This window comes from Rosa chinensis, chromosome 7 (assembly GCF_002994745.2).
Source record: "Rosa chinensis cultivar Old Blush chromosome 7, RchiOBHm-V2, whole genome shotgun sequence".
In the NCBI taxonomy this organism is placed as follows: Eukaryota; Viridiplantae; Streptophyta; class Magnoliopsida; order Rosales; family Rosaceae; genus Rosa; species Rosa chinensis.
The window spans coordinates 29,476,355-29,488,498 of NC_037094.1; positions in this window are offsets into that span (position 1 = coordinate 29,476,355).

Genomic DNA, 12,144 nt, shown 5'->3' on the forward strand with positions numbered 1-12,144 from the left:
TAAAATTGTTCCAAGTGCACGATGTAGCGGACGTAGTCCGCTGAATATTGTTGGCGTTGCCAGTTAATTCTTGTGCTTGGACTTGGTGACAATGGTTTGAATAATTCATCGTTTCATTGATAGCTGATAGATCAGCGTTTTACAAAAGCGGGTTTGTACCCATTGGGTAGCTTCCCTTAGCTAAATATTGAACAAAAATTTAGCTAAGTCAAGATGCTCTTGGGTAGCTGCATGACTACTTGTAGTAATACCGAAGGTGTTTGGTATTCCAAGGGTGGGTTGTTGTGACACCATCCTTGTCCATTAAGTAGAAGGTGCCGGGGCTAACAACTTCCACAATTTTGTATGGACCCTCCCAAGTTGGGAGGAGTGTCGTTGGTGGTGGAATGACTTCCTTCATTACCCAGTCCCCCAGTTAGAGGTTCAGGGCTTTGACTCTGGCGTTGTAGAAACGTGATACCCGTTGCTTGTTTTGCAAATTGTGCAAATGGGCCTTGTGTCATTTTTCCTCGAGAAGGTCCTTGTCGAGATTAATGCCTTCGCTGTTGGTCTCGGAGCAGTAGCCCTCGACCCTAGTGGTAGGTTGGGTGACTTCAATAGGTAGGATGGCTTCAGTTCCAAACATCATGCAGAATGGTGTTTCGCCAGTGGCGGAAGTGGGGGTAGTCCTAATGGCCCACAGAACTTCTGGGAGTTTCTCCACCCATAAACCCTAGGCGTCTTCGAGCTTCTTTTTTAGCAGCTTCTTGATTATCTTGTTTGCTGCTTCGACTTGGCCTTTTGTTTGTGGGTGAACGATAGATGCCAAACTCATCTTGGTGCCCAAGTCAGCACTGAAAGAGATGAGTTCCTTGTTGTTGAACTGTGTGCTGTTGTCTGTGATGATTGTGTGGGGGACGCAGTAATGGCAGTAGATGTTCTTCCAAAGGAAATGAGTTACCTTGGAGGTAGTTATTGCGGTCAGCGGTTCCGCCTCTATCCACTTGTTGTTGTAGTCGATGGCGACAATGATGTATTTGAACTAACCTTTGGCGGTTGGGAATTTTCCCAAAGAATCCAGGTCCCACGTGGAGTGAATCTATGGGCTAATGATGATTGACAGAGGTTCCGCCGGGGCATGGGGGAGGTCAGCGTATTATTGACATTTATGGCAAGACCTTGACACCCTTCTGGCGTCGTCGCCGAGCGTAGGCCAAAAGTATCCTTGTTGCATTGTCCGATTGGCCAAAGACCTGGCGCCCAAGTGGTTTCCACATTCCCCAGCGTGTATCATTGCAAGAACGTCTTTTCCTTCCTCTGGGGTCAGACACCGGAGGTTGGGATGGGTGAAACCCTAGCGGTAAGTTTGCCATTCTGGATGTTGTAGCGGGTTGCTCTCCGCTTGAGTTGTAGTGCTTCGATCTTATCCTCTGGCAGTGTCCCATTGCGCTTGTATTTAATGATTTCATCCATCCAACTGGGACTGACCTCAATGTTGAAAGTCTCCGCTAGGGTTTTTGTGATGCTTGGCTTGTCAAGGCGCTCCACCCTTGTGTTTGCTGGACTTTGGTGTGGTTGAGCGGTTGCTAGTCTCGTCAGTGAATCAGCATTGGCGTTCTTTTCCCTGGGGATCTGTGTGATGGTGTGAAATTTGAATTTTTTGAGGAGCGTCTTGATGTACCCCAAGTATGCCGCTAACTGTTGATCCTTGTCCTGGAAACTGTCATTGACCTAGTTAACGACTAACTGGGAGTCACTGAATATGTTTACACTGACAGCCCCTGAGTCGATGGCAAGCAGTAAGCCGGTAATGAGTGCTTCATATTCCGCCATGTTGTTTGAGGCTTTGAAATTGAACTTTAACGCGTATTCTACGTTTAGTCCCCTGGTTCCTCAGGATGACTACGACGCCGTAGGCCTTGGCTCAAGCGGAGCCGTCCATATAGAGGTTCCAGTCTGACTACTGCTGGGGGGCTAGTTCCTTAGCAGTTACCATTTCTATGTTGGCCTTTTGTGCTCCCTGGTTGGGTTCATCTTGACGCTCGGTGAGCTCAGTGATGAAGTTTGCCACTGCCTGGCCTTTCATGGCGGTTCTTGGTTTGTAGTTAATGTCGAACTCGCTGAGCTATATGGCCCATTTGTTGAGGCGCCCCGAGTGCTCGGGATACTACATTACCTGCTTCAGCGGTTGATTTGTTAAGACATGGATTATGTGGGCTTGAAAGTATTGGCGGAGGCTTCTAGCGGCTATAATGAGTGCAAGAGCGAGCTGTTCCAAAGGGGAGATATCTTATTTTCGCCCCATTTATGCCTTTGCCTACGTAGAATACAGGGAGCTCTGCTTCCTGGCCCTCGCGCTAGACAATGGCGCAACTTACCGCTGACTGTGATACCGCTAGGTATATGTACAGTGTCTCCCCTTGCACAGGAATGGCAAGAAGTGGGACTGTTGCCAAGTATTGTTTCAAGCTCTGGAACGCCGCCTCACAATCTGGGTTCCAATTGATGACTTTCTTGTGGGTTATCTTCAGAACTTTGAAAAATGGGGCGCATTTGTCAGTGAGTCTAGAGATGAACCGAGAAAGGGGGTTAGTTTGCCTTGGAGGCTCTGGATGTGCACCTTCCACTCCGGGGCCTTCATGTTGAGGATCGCTTGCACATTATCAAGGTTAGCCTCTATGCCCTGTTCACTGACGATATAGCCTAAAAATTTGCTAGCAGTGACTCCAAAGAAACATTTTTCTGGGTTGAGGCGCATACCATAAGCCAAGAGAATGGCGAATATGATTATGAGTTTTGTCACGTGTCCGCTGGCTTTTATGCTTTTGACCAACATGTTGTCCACGTAGACCTCTATTATTTTGCCAAGATGTTCAGCGAACATGGCATTCATCAGCCGCTGATAAGTTGCACCGGCATTCTTCAAACCGAAAGGCATGACATTGTAGCAGTATAGGCTCTTGTTGGTGGTGAAGGTGGTGCATCTTGATTTGATTATAGCAGGAGAAGACATCCATCATGATGAGCAGCTCGTGTCCAGCCAGTGGTTGAATCGACCATTTGACCAATGCGGGGTAGCGGGAAGCTATCCTTTGGGCATGCCTTGTTAAGATTCTTGAAGTCAACACATATCCGCCACTTTCCGCTGGGCTTCTTGACCATGACCAGGTTGGAAATCCACTAGGGATAAATGATCTGGCGGATGAACCCAATGCCCTGAAGCTTGGCAACCTATTCCCTTATTGCACGGTACTTCTCCTCATCAAAGGCCCTTTGCTTTTGCTTGACAGGATAGAAGATGGTTTGATACTCAACTTGTGTGTGATGATCTCAGGGGAGATGCCCGACATATCCGCATAGGACCATGCAAAGACAGCAGCGTTGTGACGTAGAAACTGAGTGAGCTCTGCCGCTATTTCTGGGGCTAGCTAAGCGCCTATGCGGATTGTCCACTCAGGGTGCTCGTCAGAGATGCTGACAACCCTCAAGGATGTTTCTGGGTTGACAGGCTCCTTCATTACATATTTCTTCTCGTCATCCTTAGGGTCCTCAAAGATATTTGGTGCCGATGCACGGTTTCCTACTGTTAGGATCTCATGGCGGCGCCTTGACTGTACCACAGTCGTTGAATAACATTTTCGTGCCAATTGTTGACTTCCTTTCACACAGCCTGTCCCGTTGGGTGTGGGGAACTTCATGAAAAGCATGTATCCGGCTATGATGCACTTGAGTTTGTTGAGCGCCGGTCGTCCAATGATGGCATTATATAAACTGAAGCAATAGACAACTATGAACTCTGTATGTACCTCCGCCATGCATGGGCTAACGCCGATAACTAGCCGCATGTAGTCAGAACCCAGCGGCTGCGTGACGTCATCGGATAAGCTGAGCAATGGCTCATGATCTTGGAGTAATTTTTTGTTCCGCTGGAGTTGGTTGTAGCAACCATTGAATATGACATTGACAGCAGACCTGCTATCAATCAGGACCCTTCCCACTCACCATTTATCGAGAATTGCGTCGATTAAGAATGGATCGTCGTGGGGTAGATGCACTCCGCGCTCCTCCTCCTCTGAGAAGGTAATGGGTTCCCAACCCGACTTTGGGAGTTTAGCGGATCTCTCATAGCGGATGTTGCAGACTTCTTTGGGGTGGTTATCTCATGCATAGCGCTTTCTTGCCCTATGAGACATGTTGGTGATTGGAGCACCGTCGTTGATGGTGTTGATGCGGCGCATGGGTTCGATGTTGGCGACCACAGGTGGCGGTTGGCGCACCTTGAATTGTTCCATCTTGCCATCACGATACAGAGTCTCAATGGCCGTTTTGAGAGCATTGCAGTTGGTGTTGTGACTGCTGTCCTCGTGGTATTTGCACCACTTGCCAGTGTTTATTTGTTTTCCCTCTTTTGGGTACTTTCTTGGGAGTGGCGGTGGGATCTAATCTTTACATTGGTCGTATATCTCTTCATACAAGGCTGTGAGAACTGTAAACATTGCATACCGCTGAGAGGACTCCATCTGCTTGTTATGGTTATCCCTATGGGACGAGCAGTTGCCCTTGTTGTAATGTTGGTCCTTCTGCCGCTTGCTCTGGTAGTTGACCTATTGCCACTCTCTCTTCTTATCAGTTGGTGGCGCAGCAGGGGTTTTGCTAGCGGTCTCCTGATGGCTTGAGGAGGGTTGAGTGGACTTTGCCGGTGTTGGCGGTGATGATAGGGTTTCTCCATATGTGATGAATTCTGCCTGTGCATGGATGACTGCCTCGCTCATGACATGGTCGTACACGGCATTTGGATGATTGTAATTGAGGTGATAGAGAAACGGCCCCTTGAGGAGTCCTTGCTTGAAGGCTGCTAATGCCATTGTTTTATCAAGATCGCGGCACTGAGATGATGCCGCTCGCCACCTTGTGACAAATGCCTTCAACGTTTCCTCTACACCTTGTTTGACGTTGAACAGTTGACTTGTGTTGTGGTGTCCGGCGGACAATAGGATGAACCAAGAGAGGAAAGCGTGTGACAGTGCATGGAACGAGTCAATGGATCCCGCAGGGCATTCAAAGAACCAGCTCATTGCCTCACTATCCAACGTTTCGCTGAACAAGTGGCAGAGGGTGGCATCATCAAATCCCTTGTTGTTGGTGACCTTTTTGAAGGTGTCCATATGGACGAAGGGGTCAGTCATGCCGCTGTAATGTGACATCTTTGGAGTCTTTGCATGTACTGGTCTGACAGCTGGCAGGATCCTAGCAGTGAATGGTCCTTGCCTGGAAGTGAAGAGCGGATTTGGAATTGGCGCTGGGGCTCCTGACTCCACTCGGATCAACCTTTGCTCCAATTGCTACATCTTTTCCAGTATTTGGGCGGTTGCGTCACCAGCGGGCCCTGCCGGAGATTTCGCTAGGCAAGCCCTCGCCTAGGGCAAGTGGATTGTCCTCAGTCCTAGCCCTAGCCGCCGAGAGGTTAGTGTGCAGCTATAATTCCGCTTCCTGCTCCATCATTAGTCGGGACAGGGGGGTGGTCCCATTCCTAACAGCTCTGGTGGGTTCAGTGGTACCTGCATCTGCATGATTGGTGCTGGTACCAATCTGCCAGTATTGGGTCGACTGCATCTGGTGCTCCGCAATTGCTTGCTCTGCGCTGGGTTGGCGTTTGCCTCCAGTGCCTTTTTTAGTTCATCGAATCTCGACATCAGCGTGGCCACCTACTTTTGGGCCTCGACCTTTTCTCTGCTCTCTTGTTCACGCTCTCTGTTTGCCTTGTGAAGGTCCGCAAGTGTCAGCTCAAACAGAGCGGCGAGATCTTGGCCTGGTGGGCGGCTGCTGCCTGATCGGGTTTCCGTTGCAGTTTGAGTCCGCGGGACCTGGGACGAGCCCAAGAGTCCCATGCTAAAAGGGCATGGGACCCCAGGGAGACCGCGTTGGGCGGTCTTCTCTTCTCCGATGCATAAGTTAGTCAATGTATTTATGTTGATAGAATAACAGTAGGTAAGTAGTAATTGCGTAATTAATGAGGAGAGAGGACATAAACTTTTATAGGTGAGGAGGAAGCTGATCTTCTCCATGTTTTCGATATGGGACTGATATGCTTCAGTTCCCAGCTTCTGGAGCTTCTGATGCTATCTTGCCACGGCGCGTGGCGACGCATCAGCGGTGATATGGGGGTAAGCTGGGGCTCAGGCGGTAGCCTGCTTGGTTGTGTTCCTATAGGTCACTCCTTTAGCGGGAGTCGGTACCGCTGGCAATAGCATGAGCGTGGCTCATTATAGCTAATTATGCTTGCAAATGCTCATGTAAGTACATGTCCATTTCCCTGAGCAAGTGCTCGAAACTTCCTATTTCTGTGATCAGTTCCCCCATGGAATTAAACATGTTTCCATGCTGCTTCTTGCGTTAGCGAGGCTCTAAGCCTTTGATTGCCAACTTCACCAGTTCTTTCTCCGGTAGAATCACGTTTAACTTCCCCTTCTGTATCTGGAAGCGCTGAAGGTATATGACAGCAGATTCAGTTGGTTGCTGAGCCATTTGAGCAAGTGAAGCCAGATCTACCTCAGGCTCGATAGTCCCGAAAGTTTCCTTGAACAGCTTTTCCATCGCAGGCCAACTCGCAACTGATCCTAGCTGCAGCTTAATGAACCAGATGAAGGCAGTCCCCGACAAAGAAGTGGCGAAGATCTTACATTTCAGACTGTCATCGTTCTAGTATTGGCTACACTGTACTAGAAACCTGACCAAATGGGCCGCGACACTTTCAACTTCCTATCCCGAGAAAGTAGAGAACATGATGTTCTTATATCCCCTAGGATAAGGTGAATGCATAATGTGCTGTGGGAAAGGCCCCTGATAGGCCTCCTCCAAGTTAGGTCTTTGGTTCACGACCCTAATCATCTCCTCTACCTCTTCTTTCCTTATGTACCTGGGATCCGGGGGCGGAGGAGGGACGTGGAATATTGTTTCACCAACTGGCCGGATCAAGGGTGGCGCCTGTGATGTTTGACCAGTCCACGATATGCCGCCTACATGAGCCGTCTTGGGTTAGGCTGACATCTGCAACGTAAGTCCTGCTGTTGTTTGACTCTTCGTGGTTGCGGTGACCTTCACTGAACTTCCAGCCTGGTCAAACCCAAGAGATTCTTCGAATACGCACTCGTATCCATCGCTGTCGTATTGGGCAACTTTGACAGGCTCAAGGTCGATTCCCCTGGCGCTATTTAAAGTCCCGCTTTTCTGCGTGACCATTGGTGCCTTATTAACTTTTTCACCAATCGTCAGAGTATTTGCCTTACTCCTGGCCGACGTGGTGGTTGTATCTGGAATATGGGTTGCTGCGCCGCTACCGATGACTTTGTCTCGAGCATTTGGTGGTACATACTTGCCAGATATGGGGGACTGACCTAGAGAGCCCAGAATGGCGCTAGGATTTCCTAGTGTTTTATGTAGAACCTCTCTGGCCTGATCGAGGTCAGCCTTTTGCATGGCCACCTGGGTCGCGACGTTGGATCCTTCTTTGCGAATCATCGCGACTTCTGAAGCGATGGTTTGACTCTGAGCACTTATCAGGTCCATGACCTGCTCGTGGTTTCTCTTGCTTAGTTGCATCAAATCTCCGATGCTACTGCGTGCTAGCAGTGATTCTTGTTCGAGTCTCCGGACCTTGCTCGATAGGGCCCCATGCCTCTGTTCTTGTTCAGCGAGGTTTTTAAACATCTTTTCATAAAAAGAATCATTATTCTTTCGAAAAATCTCGAGCTTTTGTTCCACCCTCGCATTCTCCTAAAGGGGGATGGGTATAAAATCCATTGCTCGCCACTCGTCGCTAACCAAATCGGTGGTAGTGCTCAGGTTTCATTCTTCGTCGGTTGCCATCTAGGGAGATGGGGAATTAAGATCAAATTTTTGACTTACTTGCTCTTCAGAAAGATTACGACAATTCACACGGCTGTGTGGCTTGTAGCTAGAGGTCCTGTGTTTCGGGCAGTTAACGTAAACCTTTTGATAAGGGTTTGCACTTGACTTCCCAATGGCTGCGATTGCGAAGAAACGCTATGCAATAGGTCCCACTAGGCGTGCCAAAATGTTTGGCTCCAGTTTTGTTGCAACTGGTCAACGGTCTCTTTTCTGTGCGGGCTTGCCAGCACAGTTTGGGTGCTGTCATCGGGGGTGTCCATTGACCTGACTTCTTTCGAGCGATTGTGGACGAGCAGATCACCAACCTCGTCTCGGGATTCTTTGTGCCTCGTGGTGAGGACTTTTGCTAAGCTTCTTCAAAATCACACAATCGATTGGCTTAAGGGAAATTCGAGTGATGAGATATCCCTTTGAGCATGATGAAAATGTTCTTCATGAAATGTTCCTCGCGAAGGCTTCGCTGGCTTTCTCCTTGGCGAGAAATCCTATCTCCTTGTTCAAAATAACACAATCGATACTCGACGTTCTAAATCGAGCAGAGCGAGAATTACTGGGAAGTGGGGAGAACTTGCTAAAGCATGACTTTAGCTTGGCTGGTTTGCGAGGCGTTACCCTTGCTTGGCTGATTCCATAACCGTTGTGGTCGCAGTACTACAGTCAGCTCGCGAGGAGACTAGGACCGAAGCACGTTGACAGAGGGTTTGGTGGCACTGGCAGTCAGCTCCTGAGGATTCTGGGACTGGAGTGTGGTCACCGGTAAGAGAAGGAGAGGGGTTGCTCTAGAAAGGCTTGGATGATCATAGAGATTAATTGATGAATTGTGTGGTGTTACTTCATCGTAGCCTCTATATATAGACTACCAGGCCATAGTGGTTGGCCTTAAACAAATCATGATGGGTTTTCCAATTAAACACTAATGAAATAATGATGGGTTTTCCAATTAAGTACTAATGGAATCATGATGAGATTTCCAATTAAGCACTAATGGAATCATGATGGGTTTTCCAATTAAGCACTAATGGAATCATGATGGGTTTTCTAATTAAGCACTAATGGAATCATGATGGGTTTTCCCTGTCGGCTACCATGAAATGTAGTTGAATGCTTCCCCACGTGCATGTCATATTCCTTAATTGAATGAAGTATGAATATTCGCATGGGCGTGCCTTTTCTTGCAGCTTGCATAATCTTCCATAGTTCTGCAGGTAGGCTTTATTTTGCCTCTAAATAATATATTTCGAACTTGTCGACAATATATATATAGCTTGAGCCACTGACACATTGGCTCAATTTCTCCAAGACACGCCTTGTCAGGCTAAAATGCTCATTTTGGGTTCAAACACTTCTTTTAATTTTTCTATGAATTCTCCTTATCTCAAAAAAAAAAAAAAAATTTGTCAGCATGCATGCTATGGAGTTAAGTGTACACCGATAATGAATTTCTTTACATACCACAATTGCGTTCATTAGTAAAAAGGAATTCAAAATAGTTTATCTTGTGTGTGAATAAATTAGTAGAGCTTTGCAGGGTCTTGAAATAAATGACTGTCAGTGTAACAGTGTATGGTACTATGTTCCCATAATTTTAGGTATATTATGTAGGTGCCATTCTTAGCCTTGCTTCAAATGAAATCTTAACTCAAAACAAAAAATTATATATGTGTGGAAGTTTACTTTCCTTTTGACAATACACCTCTTTAGTTATTCTTATAAAAAAAAAAAGAATCGGAAAGTCTTAGGTTTTCAAAACCCTAGTAGAGGGAGTCTAATAAGAACAAAGGAAAAGAGATAAATTCAAAACAAGTTCATATTTTCACTCATGAGCATCCAAATATGAAGACTACAACATATAAAGGTAGAGTTTTGGGACCATTGTCCTCACAACTGTTAAAGGAGATACATGTCCAAATGGACTTAGAAATATCTTAGCAAATAGAGATAACTATTGAATGTGGATTTGGATGAAGTGTGCTAATAGGGATAATCGGTGTAGGTCAGAATGGTCCTAACAATTCCTCACCCTATGGGATGGAGCCTGTCCACAGGTGCCAAAAGTTGGAAAGCGAGTAACAATATCTTGGTTTGTTTCCCATGTGGCATCTTCTTTGGGTAGCCCAACCCATTTGATTAACCACTGAGAGATGGGGCATTTCCTTTTTTGCATAACCTGCATATCAAGCAGCTTCTGGTTTCCAATCAATCTGCCCAGCTTCATCAAATAGAGGAAGAACTAGCTAGGAAATAGTACTCTCACCCACTTTCTTCTTGAGTAATGACACATGGAAGACTGGATGGATGCGAGCATGAGGAGGAAGGTCCCACTTATACGCTAATTTCCCAATTCGGGCAACGATATGAAGCGGACAATAGAATCTTGGTGCAAGTTTGTGAGATTTCCTTTTCTCTAAGGATTGTTGCCGATAAGGGTGAAGCTTGAGGTATACACAATCCCTAACCTCGAATTCTCTCTCTGTCCTGTGTAGATCTGTTTGCTGCTTCATACAATTTTGTGCAATTTGCATGTGTGATTTTAGATTCTGCAGAATCTTATCTCGATTCCTTAGTGCCACATCCTCAGCCTGAACAGAAGTCGAGCCCGGTAAATACATCGAGATCGATGGAGGGGGGAACCATATAAGGCCTCATAAGGCGACATCCTGATAGTATAATGATATGAGGTGAACCAATATTCAGCCTAAGGAAGGAGCTTGTTCCAATTATCGGGTTTGTCGGTAACAAAGCATCTCAGGTAGTGTTCTAATGAACAGTTCACCACTTCGGTCTGTCCGTCAGATTGGGGATGATATGCAGATGAGTGACAAAGTTGTGTGCCCTAAAGCTGGAAGAAGGCTTTCCAAAAATTACTCAAGAATATTGGGTCACGATCAGAGATAATGGTTTTAGGCATACTGTGGAGGCGAAAGATTTCTTGGATGAAGGTTTCAGCAATTGTAGCAGTAGAAAAGGGATGTGTTACTACTATGAAGTGGCTGTACTTCGACAATCTATCCACCACTACCATGATCGAGTTTTTGCCATTGGAATCTGGAAGACCATCCACGAAGTCCATGGATATATCAAGCCAAACATTTTCTGAAATTGGTAGAGGGTTAAGCAAACCAGGAGGGTTGATGGTTTCATAAGACTGCTGTTGACATTTGTCATAACTGGAAACAAATCATTTCACTTCCTTCCTAATCCCAGGCCATGAGAAATTTTTGGACAGTCGGCCATAAGTGCGTAAATACCCAGAGTGACCCGCTGTGAAAGAAGAGTGGAACTCGGTGAGTAACTTGGATCACCATTCTGATGATTCTGGAACAAAGATCTTATTCTTGTAAAGTAGACGATCATTGGACAGAGAGTAATTTTCTTTGTTGGTAGACCTTGCTTAAGTGCTGATATGATCAATTGGGCCTCTGTGTCTCTGGAACAGGCTCTATCAATGTGAGGTAATCAATCAAAAATGGGAGCACTGATACTTTGAATGGAGCAGAGCTCATGTTGGCAAGATAGCAAGTCTAGAATTGTGTTCAGACTTCCAAGTTTGTACTTGATCTTGTAATCCTAACAGTTTTGCCATCCATTTTTGTTGGGTGGGTGTTGAGATCCTTTGATCCATCATATGCTTGATTGTTTGGTGTTCTGTGATGATGGTGAATGGTATGCCCAGTAAGTACGGTCACCATTTTTCAACTGCATAAAGTATAGCCAACATCTCTTTTTCATAGACTGAGAGCAGCTGATTTCTTGGGGATAATGTCTTACTGATGAATGCAATGGGATGGTTGTTTTGTGACAGAACAACACCCAATCCCATACCACTGGCATCAGCTGCAATAGTGAAGGGCTTCGAGAAGTCAGTCAATGCTAGGACAGGAGCAGTAGTCATAGCGTGTTTCAGATGTTGGAAAGCTTATTCGAATGCAGTAGACCATGTAAAACTATCAGTCTTTAACATATCTGTAAGTGGCTTTGCCAGTTGCCTAAAGTGTCTAATGAATCTTATGTAATACCCAGCTAGGCTAAGGAAACCATGAAGAGATTTTAGTGTTTTGGGCTTGGGCCATTTTGACAAAAACTTAATTTTATCTGGATCCATTGATACTCCTTGGCCAGAAATGATGTGACCCAAATAGCTAACTGTGGGCTGCACGAAAGTGCACTTGGAAAGTTTGGCTTTCAAGTTATTGGCTTGCCACTACACCAATTTCGGAATCAGACAACACATATCAGACGACAACAAACATTTTAACT